Below are 19977 nucleotides of genomic sequence, written 5' to 3'. Positions count from 1 at the left end.
CAGCAACACCTATAATTGGCCCTATGATGGATTTATGTCTTACAATTGTAAAGGCTCTCTTCATTAGAAGCCTATTTTTATTTTGTCTCTTTGTGCTGATGTTGGTTTGTGCCTTTTTGTATAAGTGATGGGGGTAATCATGTTGAGGTGTTGGTGTTGGGAAACGTGCAATTTTTAAAAACTTTTCGAGGGATTTTGATTCATAGATCTTGATTCATCACATAGAAACAAGTTTTATGCAAAAATAAAAATATAATGTATCATTCAATTAATGGATTGAATACTTACATCAAAGGTCTGAGTAAATCTTTAAATCTTTCCTCTAAAGTGAATGTTCTCACTTATTGTAGATCCCTGAGCAAGATGCCTTCTCCTTGAATCTCCATCTTCTTGGTAATTATTTTGCCTTTAGGAATCACTCATAAGCCTCCATGAATGACTTTGGAAAACTAGGCTTGTGGGAGCCTCCATTAAATGAGAACATAAATTCTAATTTTCTAGAGAGAGAATATATATTTCTTTTTCCTTCTACTAAAAATCACCCCTAAAATATACATAGACCATGTATATTTATAGGCAACATAAAGGTAAAGAAAAGGAAACAACTAATCCTTCTCAATCTCTAATTCACATGTCTCAAATCTAATATGATTCCAATATCAAGTTGGGTTATGAGTGAGAATCCATTAGGTCTATTATTTTATTGGTTACAATGAATTAATAATTGGCTCGGTCCATGGACCCAATTCAATTAATTCATAAATTAATTTCTACTTCACTAAAAGAAATTAATTGAACTCCAATTAAATAATAAATAACCTCTAAGTCAATATTGCACTTTGACCCCTCTATGCATAATTAGTTATCGGATAAATAAAGTCATCAATCCGACTACTTAATTAATATATTTATTTTGGTACCTTTGATTATTTCTGGCTCGATCACAATAAAATATTTGTTTGACAAAAATAATAATTTAAATATATAATAAATCATTTTTGTCTAAAAACACACGAAGGCATTCGAATTTACTTTGTGATCAACCATAATCAATACAAAATAAATACAAGTAGCAATGATGCAAATATTGAAAATATAACCCTCTAACTATTAATTACATAACTACCCAAAGTGTCGGTCTAAGGATCCCGAAGAATCCGCCGAACAAATCAAAGTAATTATTAATTAATAAAAGAGTCTATAATTTTCTCATGCTTAAGAGTCAAATGCCATGACGGTGATAGGGAGCAATTGTATACGACGGCTCTCGCAATATATCTCAACCTAACGCGGATCCAGTTCAAATCTTAATTAATTATGAGTCCATCCATAATTACCGACTATGAACCATTTATGATTACTATTTATATATCATGCATTGATTGCCATCACATACATATATTTAAATATCTCTTGTAATCAAATGGACACTATCAATTCTATAATGAATTGAAATATAATACATTGAATTCACCAATTGTATAAAACATAAATATTTCAGAAACGTCAGGAACATATGTCACTTTAATCCAAACAGGAATTTGCTATGCTAGGGCATATAAATCCCAACAGCTCCCACTTGCCCTCATAGCCAATTCAAATTGCACCTAACTCCAATGTTATCCAGATGATGATCAAAATTATTGATCAATGACACATTTGATAATGGATCAACAAAATTGTGTTCCAATGCAATGTTTTAGCTACAAGTACATTTTCTTGCCGGACAATGCACTATTGTCACAACATAGCTCAATAGGCAGGCTAGTATACTCCACAACCTCTAAATCAGTGAGATCAAACCAATAGGCTTCCTTTGCCGCCTTTAAGGCTGCAATATATTCCACCTGTAGGTTTGAGTCAGCAGTTGAAATCTGCTTAACAATCTACCAACTGATCTTCCTTCCATTAAGTGAACATACACTAAGTCATGAACCTCATAATATCTACTTCTGATTGAAAATCAGAACTAGCATACCTGACTAGGACCATATCATCACATCCATAAATGAGTATGATATTCTTGGTTCTTTTTAGGTACTTAACGATATTTTTCACAACAGACCAGTTCTTAAGTCCAGGATTGGACTGATATCTACTGACTATTCCTACTATATAACGGATGTCCTGTTTGGTATAGACCATGGCATATATGAAACTTCCATATGCCAAAGCATATAGTTCAAGTCTCATTAACTCAATCTCCTCTGCTAGTCTTGGAAAACTACTTACTAAAGAGAGCAATGCATATCAATAAAACAAGAACTCATTCTTTAAGTTATGCATACCAAACCTGGTCAAAACTTTATTAATGTAGGATTATTAAGATAAGCCTATTTTCCTTTTAACCTGATCTTGCAAAAGCTTGATCCTAGGAATATAGCTTAAATCTTGAAAATCCTTCATTTAAAAGTAATTAAACAACTACCTCTTTATTGATGACAAAACTTCCACATTATTCTATATGAGTAGGATGTCATCAATATATATAGAATCAGAAAAATAATGACATTCCCTTGTACACTCATGATTTATTCACTAAGAAATCTTCTGGTATCTTTTTGTAGATTAACTTGCCTTCCATAGGAATCACCCTACTAGAAAGTTCTACAAGATCTCAGAATTTATTAGAATACATAAATTCCAACTCTGATTTCATAATAACTCGCCAAAACGATCTGTATCCATATCGGTTCACGCTTCCGTGTAGTTTACTGGGTCCAACTCGTGTTTAACAGGGATGTCCATAATGGTCTCACCTAAAAACATGATTATGTCGGATTAGATAATTATCCTCCAACTACATCAATGTACCAATGAAGGAAAATGTGTACTAGATGATGCTGACACATCAATAGGGAATTCATCTATAATTCTAAATCTATATACTAAGTGTGTTCATATGTGGTACATCTGGTACTCATACCATATTCTCTAACACTATGCTACTAGGTATGTGATTCATAATATGATTCTCCTATAGATAAACAGTGAGTGTAAACAATCAACTTTAATCAATGAGATCATAAAATAATCCGTCCTAGTGACTTTTAGAGTAGCTATCAAATCTATCATGCGTATGATCTGTTTCCAACTTACTTGTCCATATCAAGCGCACATGTGCAAGACTACCCCATATGTGCATGTGATTCAAACTAAGATTTAGTCAAAAACACAGCTCAACGGTATCCTTGAGACAGACTAAGATGGAATGCAGTTCATAATGCGCATCGATGTCATTAACGCTAAACTCTTAAATAAAAGAGATAATGTGGCATAACTGATCATAGATCTAACCATGTTAAGTGAAATTCTATTATTCTTATTTGACACTTAAATCCATTTAGCGTCAATTGCGAAAAACTGGTACACAACACCTCATTGACCATATAGTCTTTGCACTATCCCAATAAATACTCATATCCTCGATCAGATCGAAGTGTCTTGATAAGTTTACCTAATATGTGCTCCACATCAGTCTTAACCTTCTCAGAATATACCAAGAGTTTAAGACTTGTGTTGCATCAGATAAACTTATCCAAAACGTGAGTAATCTTGCTTGGATGTTCATAAGACCACACGTGTCAGTGTGTACCGACTCCAATTGTCCTTTATGTCTATTTCATCTGGCTGATTAAACCCTTAGAGTTATCTATCATTCAAAACAGGATTCACAAGTTTGGTTTAGGCTCCTCTGCCTCACTAGGTAATTAACCTTCTTTGACCAATCTTTGAATCTCATTTTGACTGATTACAACCCAAAAATAGACATTAAAAATACAATGAGTCAGGAATAACAAATTTTCTCTTAACATTCAATTTAGAAGATGCAACATTAGTTTCTACATCCTGCAAATCTTAAGAGCTTGTGATTATAGTATATTAACCATCTTTCAATGCACCAGAAGCAATCGCATATCTATTCAATTTTATAAAACCAGTTTTACAAAATAACAACACAGTTTTTATAAACCAAAAGTGAAACAAGAATTAGATTGCGTTTAACATTTGTACATAAAAATAGTTCTCTAATACTAATATCCTCATACTCTCTAATTTCAGATGTAATACTCCCACTGACTTAGCTACAACCTTGACATCAGGTTAAAAGACAAATATATATCCATATCATTGAGGCTTCTAGATTCCTGAAATCCTTGCAACAAATTGCAAACATGTTTAGTGGCTCCAGAATCTATCCTTCAGGAATTAATAGATACAACCACATAACATGGCTCAATAATTAAATATATATTTTCCTATGCCACGTCATTACTTAGACAGTTCATCCTTTAGTGTCTTCGTTAGCAGCAAAAGAAACAATTTAATTTGCCCTCAACATACACTGCCTTATTCCCTTTAACCTTTTGGATACCCATGTTTTGTGCTAGCCTAGTCCTATTATCATCCTTCTTCTTTGCTTTGCCTGTCCACTTGGGCCTAGAAGAAGATGGTATAGACTAGGTTAGATTGATAGGAACGCCCATACTCTTGATTATCCCTTCATCTGTTACCAATTCTATAAGAATATCAGCGAGTGTGAACTCAAACTGATTCCTTATTTAGTTCACTCTAACAGAGTCGAACGAGTTTGGTAACAAGGCAATAATCATGTCAACTTGAAACTTACCACCCAAGTCAGCCCTATTGATCTCCAGCTAATTTTTTAAATAATAAACAATCATTTTCCAAAATTCGATTTCATACTGGAGTTCCTTATATCTTGATGGTATGTAAATTTGACACAGTACTCAGGCATATCCTCTATCTAATCTCACCAAAACATCTCTTTAAGTATCCTAAAGTAAAGGAATTAGGTATAGGAGTATTAAATACATTTCGTACCCTTACGTTGTGAATAAAATATCTAAGTTCCTTTTCCAGTCATTATAAATGAGGTCAAAAAATATTAAATATGTAAGCAAGCAGATAAAATGGATAAGACATAAATAATCTGAATATAAATGCAATCATACAATATACAAGGTGAATTATTAATACTGTCATGCATATTTAAAATTAAAATGAGTTTGTTAACCACATAATATAATAAATCTCAATCGAATAAGAGATCATTATCATTATTGGTGAACAATTCCTTTTAATTAATCCGGGTCCCTCAACTCTGTAGCATAATAAATCAACCAATCAATATGTCAATAACTTATCCTGTTGGAGGAGTTCATTATTACTATTGTTGAGATTCATTTACTATTAGGCGAGTACTTCCGTTAAAATAGTATGTGGGTTCCTTAAGCACTACATGAAAAATTGGATAACCAATACACCAATAACTTATTCGGTTGGCGAAGTTCATTATTGTTATTGGCGGGCAAATCCCATCATCTCCATATTTCTTAAGACAATGTCTTGTCTATCTATATGAAATGATTCCCGATTATGTTTAGCCTTTCTAAAATCATCTAGTGTAGACCACTCCGTTGGGGAGCTAACACTATTGATTTTAGATTGAGTGTATAACGTTATTAAAGCTCTAATGAAAAATAAAATATTAAATATCTTGTCATTATAATCTAGACTCTTTAAATCATGCGTAGGGCCTTATTTTTAAAGATCTAATTATAATGAACATTTAATATTATTATTTTCATGAGATAACCATTCTTGTAATATTAAGACTCTTCAAATCATGCGTGGGGTCTTATTTTTGAAGATCTAATTACAATGGTGTTAATAACAAAGGCCATGGGGCAATGTATAAAAATCCCCGCTCCCACTCAATTTTTAATCATTCATAATTAGGGTTTTCATTTTATTCATTTACATGATATAATGCATGCAAAACGTCTTGATTTTAATCCAATTAAATTTAGAAAATATTTGGACTTTAAACGATTCACTAATATTTAATTTGAAGCACACTTTAAAAATAATTTACAAAAATAATTTTGCGTTTCCCAATATGTGCCCTCAAATTAATTAGTAATCAAATCCAATTAATTTTCATAACTTAATTAATATAAATCAAATCATTTAAATAAATATCATGGATCCAATGCATAAACAATAATAATAAACAATTAATTATTCCATGCATCAGATAAATAAATAAATAACCGACAGAAGCAATTTAAATGGCCATTGGATTTAGCTTTTAACATTTAATTACTCTAAGTATTGTACAGGCGTCCTCTAACAGCTTGTAAACACCTGTAGGGAGCTGGTACGCGCTTACGGAGGCAAAACATCACTTGGAACGCGCCCGGAGGGCCCCACACGCGCTCACACGCGCCTGGGGCATGCACCAGGTAAAGGTACGCGCTCCCACGTGCCCCCACGCGCTGGGACGTGCCTGTGGCGCGTGGGACGAGCCCCCACGCGCGTGGGAACAATTTCCCTTGGCTGGCGCGTGAGATCCACGCGCCAGCCCATGTCCACCTCCTGACGCGTGTTCCACACGCGCCAGGTGCACTTATTTGCGTCGCATGGGATAACTTCTAATCATCCAAAAGCTCAGATTCCAGTTGGACCATATAATTGTGTTCCGCGAGGCATGTGATCATCAGTCCTCCTATCTCCAGCCAATACTTCGCCGCCGGTAATTTTCTGGTCTCCGGAAAAATGTCGAAAATTCCAGAAAATATTAAAAAATTTCAGAAAATATAAATTAAGCCAAAAAAAAAAAAAAAAAAAAAATTCCAGAAAAATTCCAGAAAATTCCTAAAGCCTAATTTAACCTTTTTGGACCTTCTTGAAGCTTTATAGCACCCTTTGATGAATATTACATGGCTTTAAATAAATTTACAATTTGAAATACAATGGAAAAAAATTAAATTACATCATTGAACTTTCAAACGGCTAAATCAAAGCCTTAATTACATTCATCCAAAGATAAAATTATATTAATTTAACCTATAAGCTTCATCCATGGCCCAACCATACATTATCATTCATTCACAATTATTCATACATCATCATGTATCAATATATATCAACATATTAAATCATACATCAACATACATCAATAAAAATATATATGAATATAATTTTGGATCCATGAATGATGAATTTCATAAAATCATGATCTCTAGTAATGAATCAAACCATGCTATGATACCACTGTTGGGAAACGTGCAATTTTTAAAAACTTTTTGAGGGATTTTGATTCATAGATCTTGATTCATCACATAGAGACAAGTTTTATGCAAAAATAAAAATATGATGTATCATTCAATTAATGGATTGAATACTTACATCAAAGGTTTGAGTAAACCTTTAAATCTTTCCTCTAAAGTGAATGTTCTCACTTATTGTAGATCCCTTAGCAAGATGCCTTCTCCTTGAATCTCCATCTACTTGGTAATTATTTTGCCTTTAGGAATCACTTATAAGCCTCCATGAATGACCTTGGAAAATTAGGCTTGTGGGAGCCTCCATTAAATGAGAACATAAGCCCTAATTTTCTAGAGAGAGAATATATATTTCTTTTTCCTTCTACTAAAAATCACCCCTAAAATATACATAGACCATGTATATTTATAGGCAACATAAAGGTAAAGAAAAGGAAACAACTAATCCTTCTCAATCTCTAATTCACATGTCTCAAATTTAATATGATTCCAATATCAAGTTGGGTTATGAGTGAGAATCCAAAGGGCCTATTATTTTATTGGCTACAATGAATTAATAATTGGCCCGGTCCATGGACCCAATTCAATTAATTCATAAATTAATTTCTACTTCACTAAAAGAAATTAATTGAACTCCAATTAAATAATAAATAACCTCTAAGTCAATATTGCACTTTGACCCCTCTATGCATAATTAATTATCGGATAAATAAAGCCATCAATTCGACTACTTAATTAATATATTTATTTTGGTACCTTTGATTATTTCTGGCTGGATCACAATAAAACATTTGTTTGACAAAAATAATAATTTAAATATATAATAAATCATTTTGTCTAAAAACACACGAAGGCCTTCGAATTTATTTTGTGATCAACCATAATCAATACAAAATAAATACAAGTAGCAATGATGCAAATATTGAAAATATAACCCTCTAACTATTAATTACATAACTACCCAAAGTGTCGGTCTAAGGATCCCGAAGAATCCGCCGAACAAATCAAAGTAATTATTAATTAATAAAAGAGTCTATAATTTTCTCATGCTTAAGAGTCAAATGCCATGACGGTGATAGGGAACAATTGCATACGACGGCTCTCGCAGTATATCTCAACCTAACGTGGATCCAGTTCAAATCTTAATTAATTATGAGTCCATCCATAATTACCGACTATGAACCATTTATAATTACTATTTATATATCATGCATTGATTGCCATCACATACATATATATAAATATCTCTTATAATCAAATGGACACTATCAATTCTATAATGAATCGAAATATAATACATTGAATTCACCAATTGTATAAAACATAAATATTTCAGAAACGTCAGGAACATATGTCACTTTAATCCAAACAGGAATTTGCTATGCTAGGGCATATAAATCCCAACAGTTGGGCAATGATGGTGTTAGTTTGGGTTCTTTATGTATCTCTATTTTATTAAGTTGTTAATCTCTAGTAATAAAATGGTACACTTTTAGCACAATCTCTCCTATATTAGTACAATTTTATATGAACTTGTTATGTTCCAATCAAATTTCGCATGTCATTCTCAATTTAGCATAACATGACACAATGTTATCATGATCACACATTTTCTGCAATGTTATCTTGGTCAAACATTTTCTACAAATTACTAACACATTCTTTAATAACATATTGCCATTCTCTAATACAATATTGTCATGGTCATCTCCCCATTGGCACCACAGTGGTGCCAATAACCAAGTGTCATGTATGACACTTACACAAACTACATAAGTGACACATCACAACTACTACAGAAGTGCATACAAGCCATATTGAACCATAACCATATTACTCAAACACATTAGGATAGATTATAAACCTAATATATTAATATAGTACCACAAAAAGTTATCATCCACATTAAACCAACATCATTAGTATTTTCCACCAAGCATAAAACGATGTCTAAACCAAAGGGGCTTATTTACAGACCAAAAAAGCAAAAAAAAAAAAAAAAACATTGTAATTCATCAAATCAAGGTCTTCAACAGTTAACTGAATCCACTTGCCCCTTAACAGTCAACTGCATTTTCTTGCCCCTTCAACACTTCAAAAAAACCACCAAAAACCCACTCCTGCTTCACCAAGTAGCATACCCATCATTCATCATTGACCTGCAAAAACATTTATTTATATGGGATGTTTGTAATCTGCTAAATGTAATTAATATTTTTAACCTGCTAAATGTAAGCTTGGCTCACCTTAAAGCTGATGCTTGGCTTTGAACTAACTGAGAATATGAGATGTTTGTAACCTGCTAAATGCAATTAACAACATAAGATTCAGTTTACTCATTGGTTTTCTTCTTCTTCTTTCGTTTTTTTTTTAAATAAATAAATAAAATTGAGAAAATGAGTTTATTTATACCTCTTGAGATTGCCTTGAAGGTGCAGTAGTTGCCTTTACACCCCTTGTAGTTGCCCTTCCACCCCTTACACCCTTTCCAGTTGCCCTAACACCTCTTCCAGTTACTTTATCTGCTGATGGTGGCCTTCTTCCCTTTTTCGGTGGAGGTTTCTCAATAACAACTTGCTTAGCCACTGTGCACCTTCTTGTATTATGCCCATAATCCAAGCATTTTGAACATTTCAATGCTTCTTTTGACCTGCTCAATTTGGTTAAACTACCAGGATCATCACTTTTTTTGTTTCTCTTCTTCTTTGGTCTACCAACTGGCTAGGTTGGAGGTAAGATAGGATCTGGGGGCTCTGTTAGTAGCAGCCTTCTCATAGGCATGGGGTTGATTATGTCACCATAGGCTTTCACATATGTGTCTCTGTGATAGTAAGGATGAACATGTATTTTAGGCATTTTATTCCTCATGAAACAACATGCTACTACATGGATATAAGGCACACCAGTAACATCCCATTGCCTACAGTTGCATGTTTTCTTAGCAATATTTACTGCATCACCAATTCTCTTACATTGCACATCATATTTCTCATACCCAGCATACTTAACTATACACATTCTTGCTTCATTTTTCCTCTTGTTCAATTCATTCTGAATGTATGGACATAACAACCCACTTTTAGAACTAATCCACTGCCTCTTACTTTCAAACCTCAACATAAGATGTCTTCTAATCCACTCTAACATGTATAAGATGGGATTGTCTCTTGCAGGAAGGGTCACTGCATTCCAACACTCACACATATTGTTTAGTACTAAAGCATATTTTGAATTATTAGTAAATTTAGACCTTGACCAAACCTCAGGTGGCACCTTTTTCAGCCATTCATAAGCTTCAACATTCATGTCTTTGATCCTCTTCATATGCTTATTAAATTCAGCATCTGTGTATGATTGAGCTGCTTCCGTATGATTGAGCTGCTTCCCATAAGGCATTTTTCATATTTTGCCCCTTATATTTCAGCTTAAAATTTTCAAAGAGATGCCTCACGCAGAATCTATGACTGCCCATACAATATGTTCTCAAAACAATCAATCAAGCCCTGGAACCAAAAAATGAACACACAAATTATGACTGAACTGAAACAAAAAATTAAAGGTAATGCCATGATTGAAAATGAAGTAATGTAGTGAAACTGAAATACTTACGTTTACATAAAATTAAAAGTGAAAATCCATCACAGAAAACTAAAAGTAATGTAATGTCATCATTGAAAATGAAGTAATTAATGTAATGAAACTAAAGTACTTAATTTTACATAAAATTAAAAGAAAAAAAACCATTACAGAAAACTAAAAATGAAAATCCATTACAGAAAATTAAAAGTGAAAACTGAAAGTAATGTAATGTCATTATTGAAATGAAGCAATTAATGTAATTAAACTAAAGTATTTAATTTTATATAAAATTAAAAGAAAAAAAAAAAACCATTACAGAAAACTAAAAGTGAAAATCCATCACTGAAAACTAAAAGTGAAAACTGAATATAATGTAATGTCATCATTGAAAATGAAGTAATTAATGTAATGAAACTAAAGTACTTAATTTTACATTAAAAAAAAAAAAAATACCATTACAGAAAACTGAAAGTGAAAGTCCATCACAACAAACTAAAAGTGAAAACTGAAAGTAATGTAATGTCATAATTGAAAATGAAGTAATTAATGTAATGAAACTAAAGTACTTAATTTTACATAAAATTAAAAGGAAAAAAACCATTACAAAAAACTAAAAGTGAAAACTCAAAGTAATGTATGAAAATGAAGTAATGTAATAAAACTAAAGTACTTACTTTCTGCCTATCTGACATGAATGTAACGTCATGATGAGGGCCCACAGCATCCATCAACTCTTCCATAAACCAATGCCATAATTCTTTTGTTTCAGCCTCTACAACTGCAAATGCAACAGGGAACATTTGGTTATTTCCATCACATGCCACAGCTGAGAGCAAATGACCACCATATGGACCCTTTAGAAAGCAACCATCAACCCCAAGAAATGTCTACACCCTTCTTTAAATCCCCTCTTCATTGCAGCATAAGAAATAAAAATTCTCTTGAATGTCCTAACTGAATCATCACCATCAGTGGGGCCAGTCCACACTTTTACAGTGCTTCCTAGATTTGTTTTTAGGATTAGTTCACCATAATCCCTCATCTTAGAATATTGTTCAGCTTCATTGCCCTCTATAATGCTCAATGCCTTCCTTTTTGTCCTAGACACTTTGTATTTGGACACATCAATATTCAGCTCAGCAGCAATAGTACTCCTAAGAGACTCATTGGGTATAGTTGGATTTAACCTAATCTGCTCCAAGTACCTATTTGCTAAATAAGATGATGTGGCTTGGTTGCTTTTGTGAACCCACAAGAAGTTGTTGTGTTCAGGTTGAAATATCTTGATTATCAAACATTGTTCATCACTTGGTATGCTTGCATGGATCCCTCAACCACAGTCATACTTACACACTGCAGTGATTTTGTCCCCATCATTTCTTTTGAATTTTATATCAAACTTCCCCTTTACAACATGGTCCCTCAATGCAAGTCTGAAGTTTGCAGGTGATGCAAACCTCAACCCAATTTGTAGTGGATTTACACCCAAATCCCTTGAAGGAATGAAGTCCATATAAACAGGACCTTGGACTTCCCCATCATCAGATGAGTTACAAAGGCTTACCAACTCATCACTGGGAGCATATTCAGATTCCACCTCAGTAAATGCAAAGTATGCCTCACGATACTTATCATCATCATCATCATTTAACTAATGATCATCATCATGTGAAGCCTTAAAGGGCATGTCAATTTCTTCATGTTCAATTACAATTTTCTGGTTACTTAACTGATCTACCTGTGCTTACATGCCTGGCTTTCTTGATGCAACAATGTAAAGGTGGATTTCCTTCACTTCCTTAAATGGCTCAAAAATAGAAAACATATTCATCAAATCTAGGTCAGACTTGATTTCTTTGAATCCATCACTACCATCATCGTAGGGCATTACATAATAGGCTTCATTAATCTTTTCATATCCAATCCTTTCTACCATATCCTAGACCGCAATGTAAGACATTAGGTCTAGATCCAAATTGTCAAACTGAGATATTTTAGGTCCTATGTACGCCATATAGGTTTTTTTTATGAAAAAAACCCATAGTGCAAGACAATGGTGTACATCTTGTACATCTATAATAAAAATAATTTTATGTCAGAAGTCATAGACAACAATAATTTATTCATGAACAATAGTCAATAAACAATCATTAGTATGTGGTAGATTTAATATTGAACAAATGGAAAAGGACCGAACACACACAATATAATCAACTAATGCACATGAATATACAATAGGTACACCATTATAATGCATAGTCAATCTGTCCAGAAAAATTCAACAACAAAAGCAAAAGAAACATAAACACCTGAACACAACTGGACATATTTACTACAAAGGGACCACTTAACTAATAACAAACCAACACAAGTGGAAAATATTTTATACCACTTGGACCACTAATTCAACAAAAATAAGCTGACATTTATGAATTTTAAATAATCAATATTAAAGAAACATTTATGACTAAAATAAGGCCTTCCATCTATACGTACAACAATTATTAAACTTTTAGAGTCAATTTATGAGCTTCTAATGCATTATATAAAAAAAGATAAAACAGAAAATACATAACACACTAAAGATACAGGACACACGTACATAGAGAATCTTTGTCAAAATATTTTATCTATTCTCACAAAACCATTGATAAACACAACAAATGGGACACCATATTTTTTGTTTCGTAAAACCACACACATGTCAAACAAAACCCATCAAAAAGCACAAGTAGACAAGAATAACTTTTGCTTTGCTAAACTATTGACATGACGAACAAATACTTATAAAAGCATAAGAAAGCAATTTTTTTTGTTCTATCCAACAATCCAAATGACAATAACAATTATTGAGATCACCTTTAGGTTTTTCGTATTAGAGGCGCGCTTAGCTTAGGGTTTCCTTTCAGCCGCATTCATTAGGGTTTTTAATGAGCATTGATTGTGTTTGGGAGGCCTTTTATACTATTAAGGGCTGTTTGGCGCCAAAAATTGTGAGGATGACTTGTTTAGCGCCTTTTTAATGCAGTTGGAGATGTTGATAAGGTTAGGATAAGGTTAGGTGTCGCTTTTCTATTGGTTCTGGAGATTATATTGCCGCATCAACCCTTAGCAACGTAAAACAGCTTAAACGATGTCATCCAATTAAAGGTTAAAAGTAATTTTATTTTCCTGTTAACGACTGAATGATGGCACAACATCAAGTGCAACAAATTGATAGTTGAGGGGGTTATTTTTAGTTTAGGGGGGTTTAATGCAATCATAATGCAACCAGCTCATAGTTCAGGGGGTTTAGTGCACTTAACCCTTTCTTCAATTGTTTAATATAAATATTTTTAAGGCAAATCATTTCAGCCTCCCCAATCGCCTCCATCTCTATTCTCGTTCTCGACTCTGAACTTGCCCCCCCCCCCCTTCTCTCTCTCTCTCTATGCAACTGCAAACTACAAAATCTACAAGAATTAGAAGTTCAAAAGCCATATATTTCAGTTTATCTATCTGTCTGTAAGAATCAAAATTTCAAAACCTATTACCAATATCAAAACCCATATTGGCATATCATTTCAGATTGTTCAAAAAATCAAACTCCCCAATCGCCTCCATCTTTTTTATTTTTATTTTTTGTTGTCAATTATGTCTACAAGAAAATTTGAATCTAGGCATGAAAAAAGAAAAAAATGGTTACGTGAATGAGGAGATTTTTATACTTCAGAAATGGAGATTAAATTATATGCTTACGTGAATGTGGTTCCCAATTTTGTTGCTCAGCAAATGGAGAAAAACAAATTAAACAAAAATTTAGAATGTTATTTAGACAAATTAACTGATAGAAAATTGAGTAGTTGTATTGGCCAGTGGACTATGTTTGTGGAGTTCATTGTTCTATGAGGTCTTGAATGATTAACAAATTAAGTTCTAAAATTTTATTTTATTGCCACTATATTTTCGGAGCTCGTTAATGGATTATTGTTGTGCAAGGCGTCTTGGGTCCCCGTGAATCCAATCAAATCATAGGCCAATGGGAAATAGGGAGCACACAACATAGGGGATTAATACAACATTCCAACCAAATTTGAATACAAAGAATGTAATACCGTGGAATGCGAATGAATGCCAATGTCACTCCCCATTTTCATTCTCAAAATCAACACTTTCAAACGGTTAATATTGTTAGGATATGTGTGCCCTAGCATAGCAAATTCTAATTTTGGATTGTAAAAGTCATGGTTCCTTATCTGAATATTATTATTAAAGTATTATACAATTGGTGAATAGAATGTATTATTTTTCGATTCATTATGGAATTGATTGTGTCCACTTGATTACAAGATATATTTATATATGTATGTAATGGCAATTAATACTATGTTATAAATTAGTAATCATAAATGGTTCAAAGTCGGTAATTATGGATGGATATTTAATTAATTAAGACTTGAACCGAGTCCACGATAGATTGAGATATATTGCGAGAACTGTCGTGTGCAATTGCTCTCTATCACAGTCATGGCTTTTGACTCTCAAGCATGAGAGAAGTATAGACTCTTTTATTAATTAATAATTACTTTGATTTGTTCGGCGGATACCTCGGGATCCTTAGATCGACACTTTGGGTAGTTATGTAATTAATAGTTAGAGGTCAATATTCTCAATATTTGCATCAGTGCTATTTGTATTTATTTTGTTTTGATTATGGTTGATCACAAATTAAATTCGAAGGCCTTCGTATGTTTTAGACAAATGTTTTCTATATATATTTATTTAGTAAATTATTATTATTGTCAAATAAATATTTTATTGTGATCGAGCCGGAAATAATCAAAGGTGACAAAATAATTATATTAATTATGTTGTCGGATTCATGACTTTAATTATCCGATAAATAATTAAGCATAGAGGGATCAAAGTGCAACATTGACTTAGAGGTTATTTACTATTTAATTGGAGTACAATAAATTTCTTTTAGTGGAGTATAAATTAATTTATGAATTAATTGAATTGGGTCTATGGTTTAATGGACCGGACCAATTATTAATTTATAAGAGCCAAGAAAATAGTAAGCCCAAAAGGATTCTCACCAATAGCCCAAGTTGATATTGGAGTTCTGTTAGAATTGAGAAAGTTGATTTAGAGATGGAGAATGATTTATTGTTTCCTTAGTCTTATTTTTATTTTGCCTATATATACATGGGTCCATGGATATTTTAGGGGTGACTTAGAGAACAAGAAAAAGGAATACACTTTCTCTCTTTAGATTTTAGGATTTTGTTTTCTCTTCTAAAGGAGGCTACCACAAGCCTAGATTCCAAGGTCATTCATCAAGGCATATTGGTGATTCCTAAAGGGAAGATTATAATCAAGAAGAAGGAGAAAGGATCTTGCTAAAGGGATCTACAATAAGTGAGAACATTGATAAGTGCTTAAATGTTGCACATTTCAGCACCTAAGCTAAGGTATTTCAGTCTTCGCATCTATCTTAATTTTATGTTTTATTCCTAATTTATGTTTATGTGTATTTCAGGGCAATAAAGTTAAAATGAGCTAAGAACGGTCCAATTAAGCCTTTTTGGAGTTAAGCAAAGATTTTCAGACAATGGCACAAAGCGGTCAATTTCGGGCCTTTGATGATGGCACAAAGCGGTCAAGATGGAGAAGCAAACCAAATAGCCCGGGGCAAAAATGGAGCTGAATAAGGCTTAAAGGAATTTGTCAACTCTGGGGGGATCGATCCCCAGGGTGGGGGATCGATCCCCCAGGACTTAGCAACATTACAGTTTTTATTTAATTTTTGGGCTCATTTTGGGAACTGTTGGGCTTTAATGAGATTGTTACTTAAGGCCCAGTGAGCCATTAGATTAGGGGTAGTTTTAGTTTTTATTTAGGTAAAGATTATTAAAAAAAACAGAAAGGTTTTATTTTTATTTTTTTCTGTATCGTAGTATCGTATTTTATCTCTGGAAAAACACGCGAAAAAAGAGAAAAAGTAAGAACAGGCTAGGGTTTGGAAGAAAAGTTCAGAGAAGATGAAGCAGATGATGGGGATTGTCCTGTCTTCGACTCCATCAACCATGAGTGGCTGATTCTTCTACTTAGGGTTGGATAAACCTTAAGCATGTAACCTATTCTCTCTCTCTTTTCATACTTTTTGGGGATTAATTTATGTAATTAGTGTATATTCTTGAATATTATGAATTAAATTCTTCCAATTGATTATCTGTATTAATCTCATATTGTCTTATGTGTGGTTGATTGATAAACAAATTTTACACATGAATTCTTTGTTAATTGATTCTTGTGATGGCTATGCATGGTATTGCTTAGTTGTAATTGTGTTTCAAATTGATGAAAAATGCTTCCATTTGATGGATAGTACTACATGTTTAGGTTAATTTGTTGTCTAATTAGTTTTAAATTCATGTTTAATTAGTTTAATTTAAGTTTAATTAATTTAATTGCAATTCAATTATTAGGTAAGTAGACCATCCATACTTATGTTTGAATTCCATACTTTTTGTCACAATTGCATTATCTTCTAGATTAATGTGTGTTAAATTTGTAACTTGGATTGATAAATCATGCTTTGAATGGGTGAATTGCACTACACTTAGTTTAATTGTCATTAGGTAGTTGATTCATGCTTGAAATTGATGGTTTACACTTTTCATTGCACTTGTTAGCCATATATAGATTACGTAGTATTATTTCCCCAATTAGTTGAAAGTGAGTAAGTTAGGGAATGTGCTTAGTGGTGAATCCTACACCCTAAGTCTCTTTCCAATCTCTTAAACTCTATTTCTTTATTGCAATCATTTTGTTTAAAATTAGTTTTAATCACAAACAAAACCCTTTTGGCAATCACATAAGCACTAAAGTAGAATTCAATTCTGGAAAACCTATAATTATTTAGATCTCTTAGGACGATCCCTGCTCACTTCATACTCCATAGTATAAGTGTTTAGTGATTTTATAAATTTTAAAATATGGTGCACACTTGACATTATTTCTAAACCTAAAGTGTTGTGCATTATTTTCTACACACGCTCGGGTCGCACCATAGTTTTGGCGCCGTTGCCGGGGATCTAACGGTTTTGAAGAATTGAATTAAACATTAGTTCTTTGTTAATTGTCTACTTTTAAGTCATTTTAATTTTTAATTTTTATTTTTATTATTTGATTTGTCAATTAGGTACTTGAAGCAAAGTGGAGCAAATGCTGGACTTAGAAGTAATTAAAAAAATTTAAAGTTGCTTAAGGACCATCTGTAAGTTCTCTTTAATTTTAGTACTTTAATTGTATACCAATTTGCATGTTGTGGACAGCCCAAGTGGAGGCTTAAATTGAATTGTTTTATTTTTAAGTCTAAGCATACCTTCTTGTAGAAGGCATCGGCTCATGTGGAGGCATTTATTTGTTTTAAGTGCATTGATATTATTGAGGAGTTTGGGAACATCGTATGTGGAGGTTGAAATTTTGAAATGTTGGTGTGTTGACTTGTTCTAGTGCATGCATGGTCGTAGATCACTTAATCGTCCTCTTGCTCCTGTAAATCAAAATCTCGAAATTTTTCTTCGGCGTTTAAGAAGTTGTACTAGAGATAGTCATCTTAATATTTCAAATTTTGATCTTCCATCACCTTTAATGGAAGATCCCATTGTAGATCTTGGTCATGTGGATCATAATGGTGTGCACCACCCACCACAAGTTCATATTGTGGATCCTCAAGGTGTGCATCCACCCTTGGGAATGCCACAATCAGTTAATCATGCGGTGCAACAACCTAATCTAGGGATGCCAAGGCCAAATGTTGTTCCCCCAATTGGTGAGCAACAACAACAATATGTTCAAATGGCATACCCTGAACAAGGTCAAATGGCATATCATTAACAAGGTCAAATGCCATATCCTCCTCTCAATCCTCCAATGGTCCTTAGGAATCGTTACACTCCAAATCAATATAATGCACCCACTTGCATTCAATTGCCAAATTTCCGTGCTCATCATTATGAGATTAAGGCTTCCACCATTAACATGTGCCCCCTTTTCTATGGGTTGAGCAATGAAGAGCCTTATAAACATTTAGATGAGTTTTTGGAAGTCTGCTCCACCGTGAAAATCACGGATGTTCCGGAAGAAGTCCTAAAAATGAAGCTTTTCCCTTTCACTCTTCGGGATAAAGCTAAGTATTGGTTCAATAACTTGCGGCCAAATACAATCACCTCTTGGGCACAATTGCAACAAGAGTTCTTAAAAAAGTATTACCCCGCAAGTCGAACTGATGCCATGAGAACTTCCATTCGTGAATTTAAACAACAAGAAGGAGAACCCCTTCATGAAGCATGGGAACGTTTAAATGACTTGCTACGGAAGTGTCCACATCATGACATTCCTAAGTGGCAATTAGTTCAATGTTTCTTTTCAAGTTTATCCGATGCCAATAAGGGCATTGTTGATGCTTCTTGTGGCGGAAGCTACATTGAAAGAAATGAAGATGAAATTTGGCAACTTTTCGAAAAAATGAGTGAAAACTCAATGCATAGATCTTCATCTTCTAGGGGTAGTCACCTAGCACATATGGGAGGAAAGAAAGCTATAAATTAAATAGACTCTTCCATGGAAATTGCTGCTGAGGTCAAAAATCTTACTCAAAGGTTTGATACATTCCTTTTGAATCAAGGTCCGGCAACTCAATCATATCCTCACCATTCCAATGAAATGTGCATGACTTCTTCTAGTTACACTCACCATACTTCAAATTGCCCTCTTGGACAAATTATACCAAGTGAGTCTCAAGAACAAGCAAATGCTGCTTTCATTCATCAAGGGAACAACCCTTATTCCAATACTTACAATCCGGGGTGGAAAAATCATCCAAACTTTGCATGGAGAAATCAAGGAGACGGTGAAAACCCTCTTCAAACTCAAGGTTACCAAGCAAAGTATGTTCCCCCACATCTCCAAAATTAAAATCAGAATTCTCAAGGTTACCGTCCTTCATTTTATCCTCAAAATGTGAATCAATATTCTCATCCACAAGCATCAAATCCTCAGTTCTACTCTCATCCTCAAGCATCAAATTCTCAATCTTACTCTAATCCAAATCAAGCGCCTCCTAAAAGTTCCGCTTTTGAGGACAAAGTCTTGCAAGCTTTAGGTAATCTTCAAAAAGATAATCAACTGTTTCATTCTCACTCTCAATCAATTGCAAAGCTTGAAGCTTAAATTGGGCAATTAGCTAATTCTTTAAATGTGAGAGAGAAAGGTAAGTTGCCTAGTCAAACTGAGACCAATCCTAAAGGGCAATTTATGC

The 19977-nt window shown here is 33.4% G+C and overlaps 1 non-coding gene across 1 annotated transcript; it reads right to left on the bottom strand.

The window, feature by feature from the left end:
• Positions 1 to 18947: 18947 nt before the first annotated feature.
• LOC132280349 (small nucleolar RNA R71) lies at positions 18948 to 19054 on the bottom strand. The gene has a single exon (XR_009471556.1). It is a non-coding gene; the product is annotated as a small nucleolar RNA R71 (small nucleolar RNA).
• Positions 19055 to 19977: the final 923 nt, after the last annotated feature.

The sequence above is a fragment of the Cornus florida genome, unplaced genomic scaffold (assembly GCF_030987335.1).
Source record: "Cornus florida cultivar Cherokee Brave unplaced genomic scaffold, ASM3098733v1 CherokeeBrave_3.0.0_Hap2_Chr10, whole genome shotgun sequence".
Taxonomy (NCBI): Eukaryota; Viridiplantae; Streptophyta; class Magnoliopsida; order Cornales; family Cornaceae; genus Cornus; species Cornus florida.
This window is presented reverse-complemented; position numbering and strand designations above follow the sequence as displayed.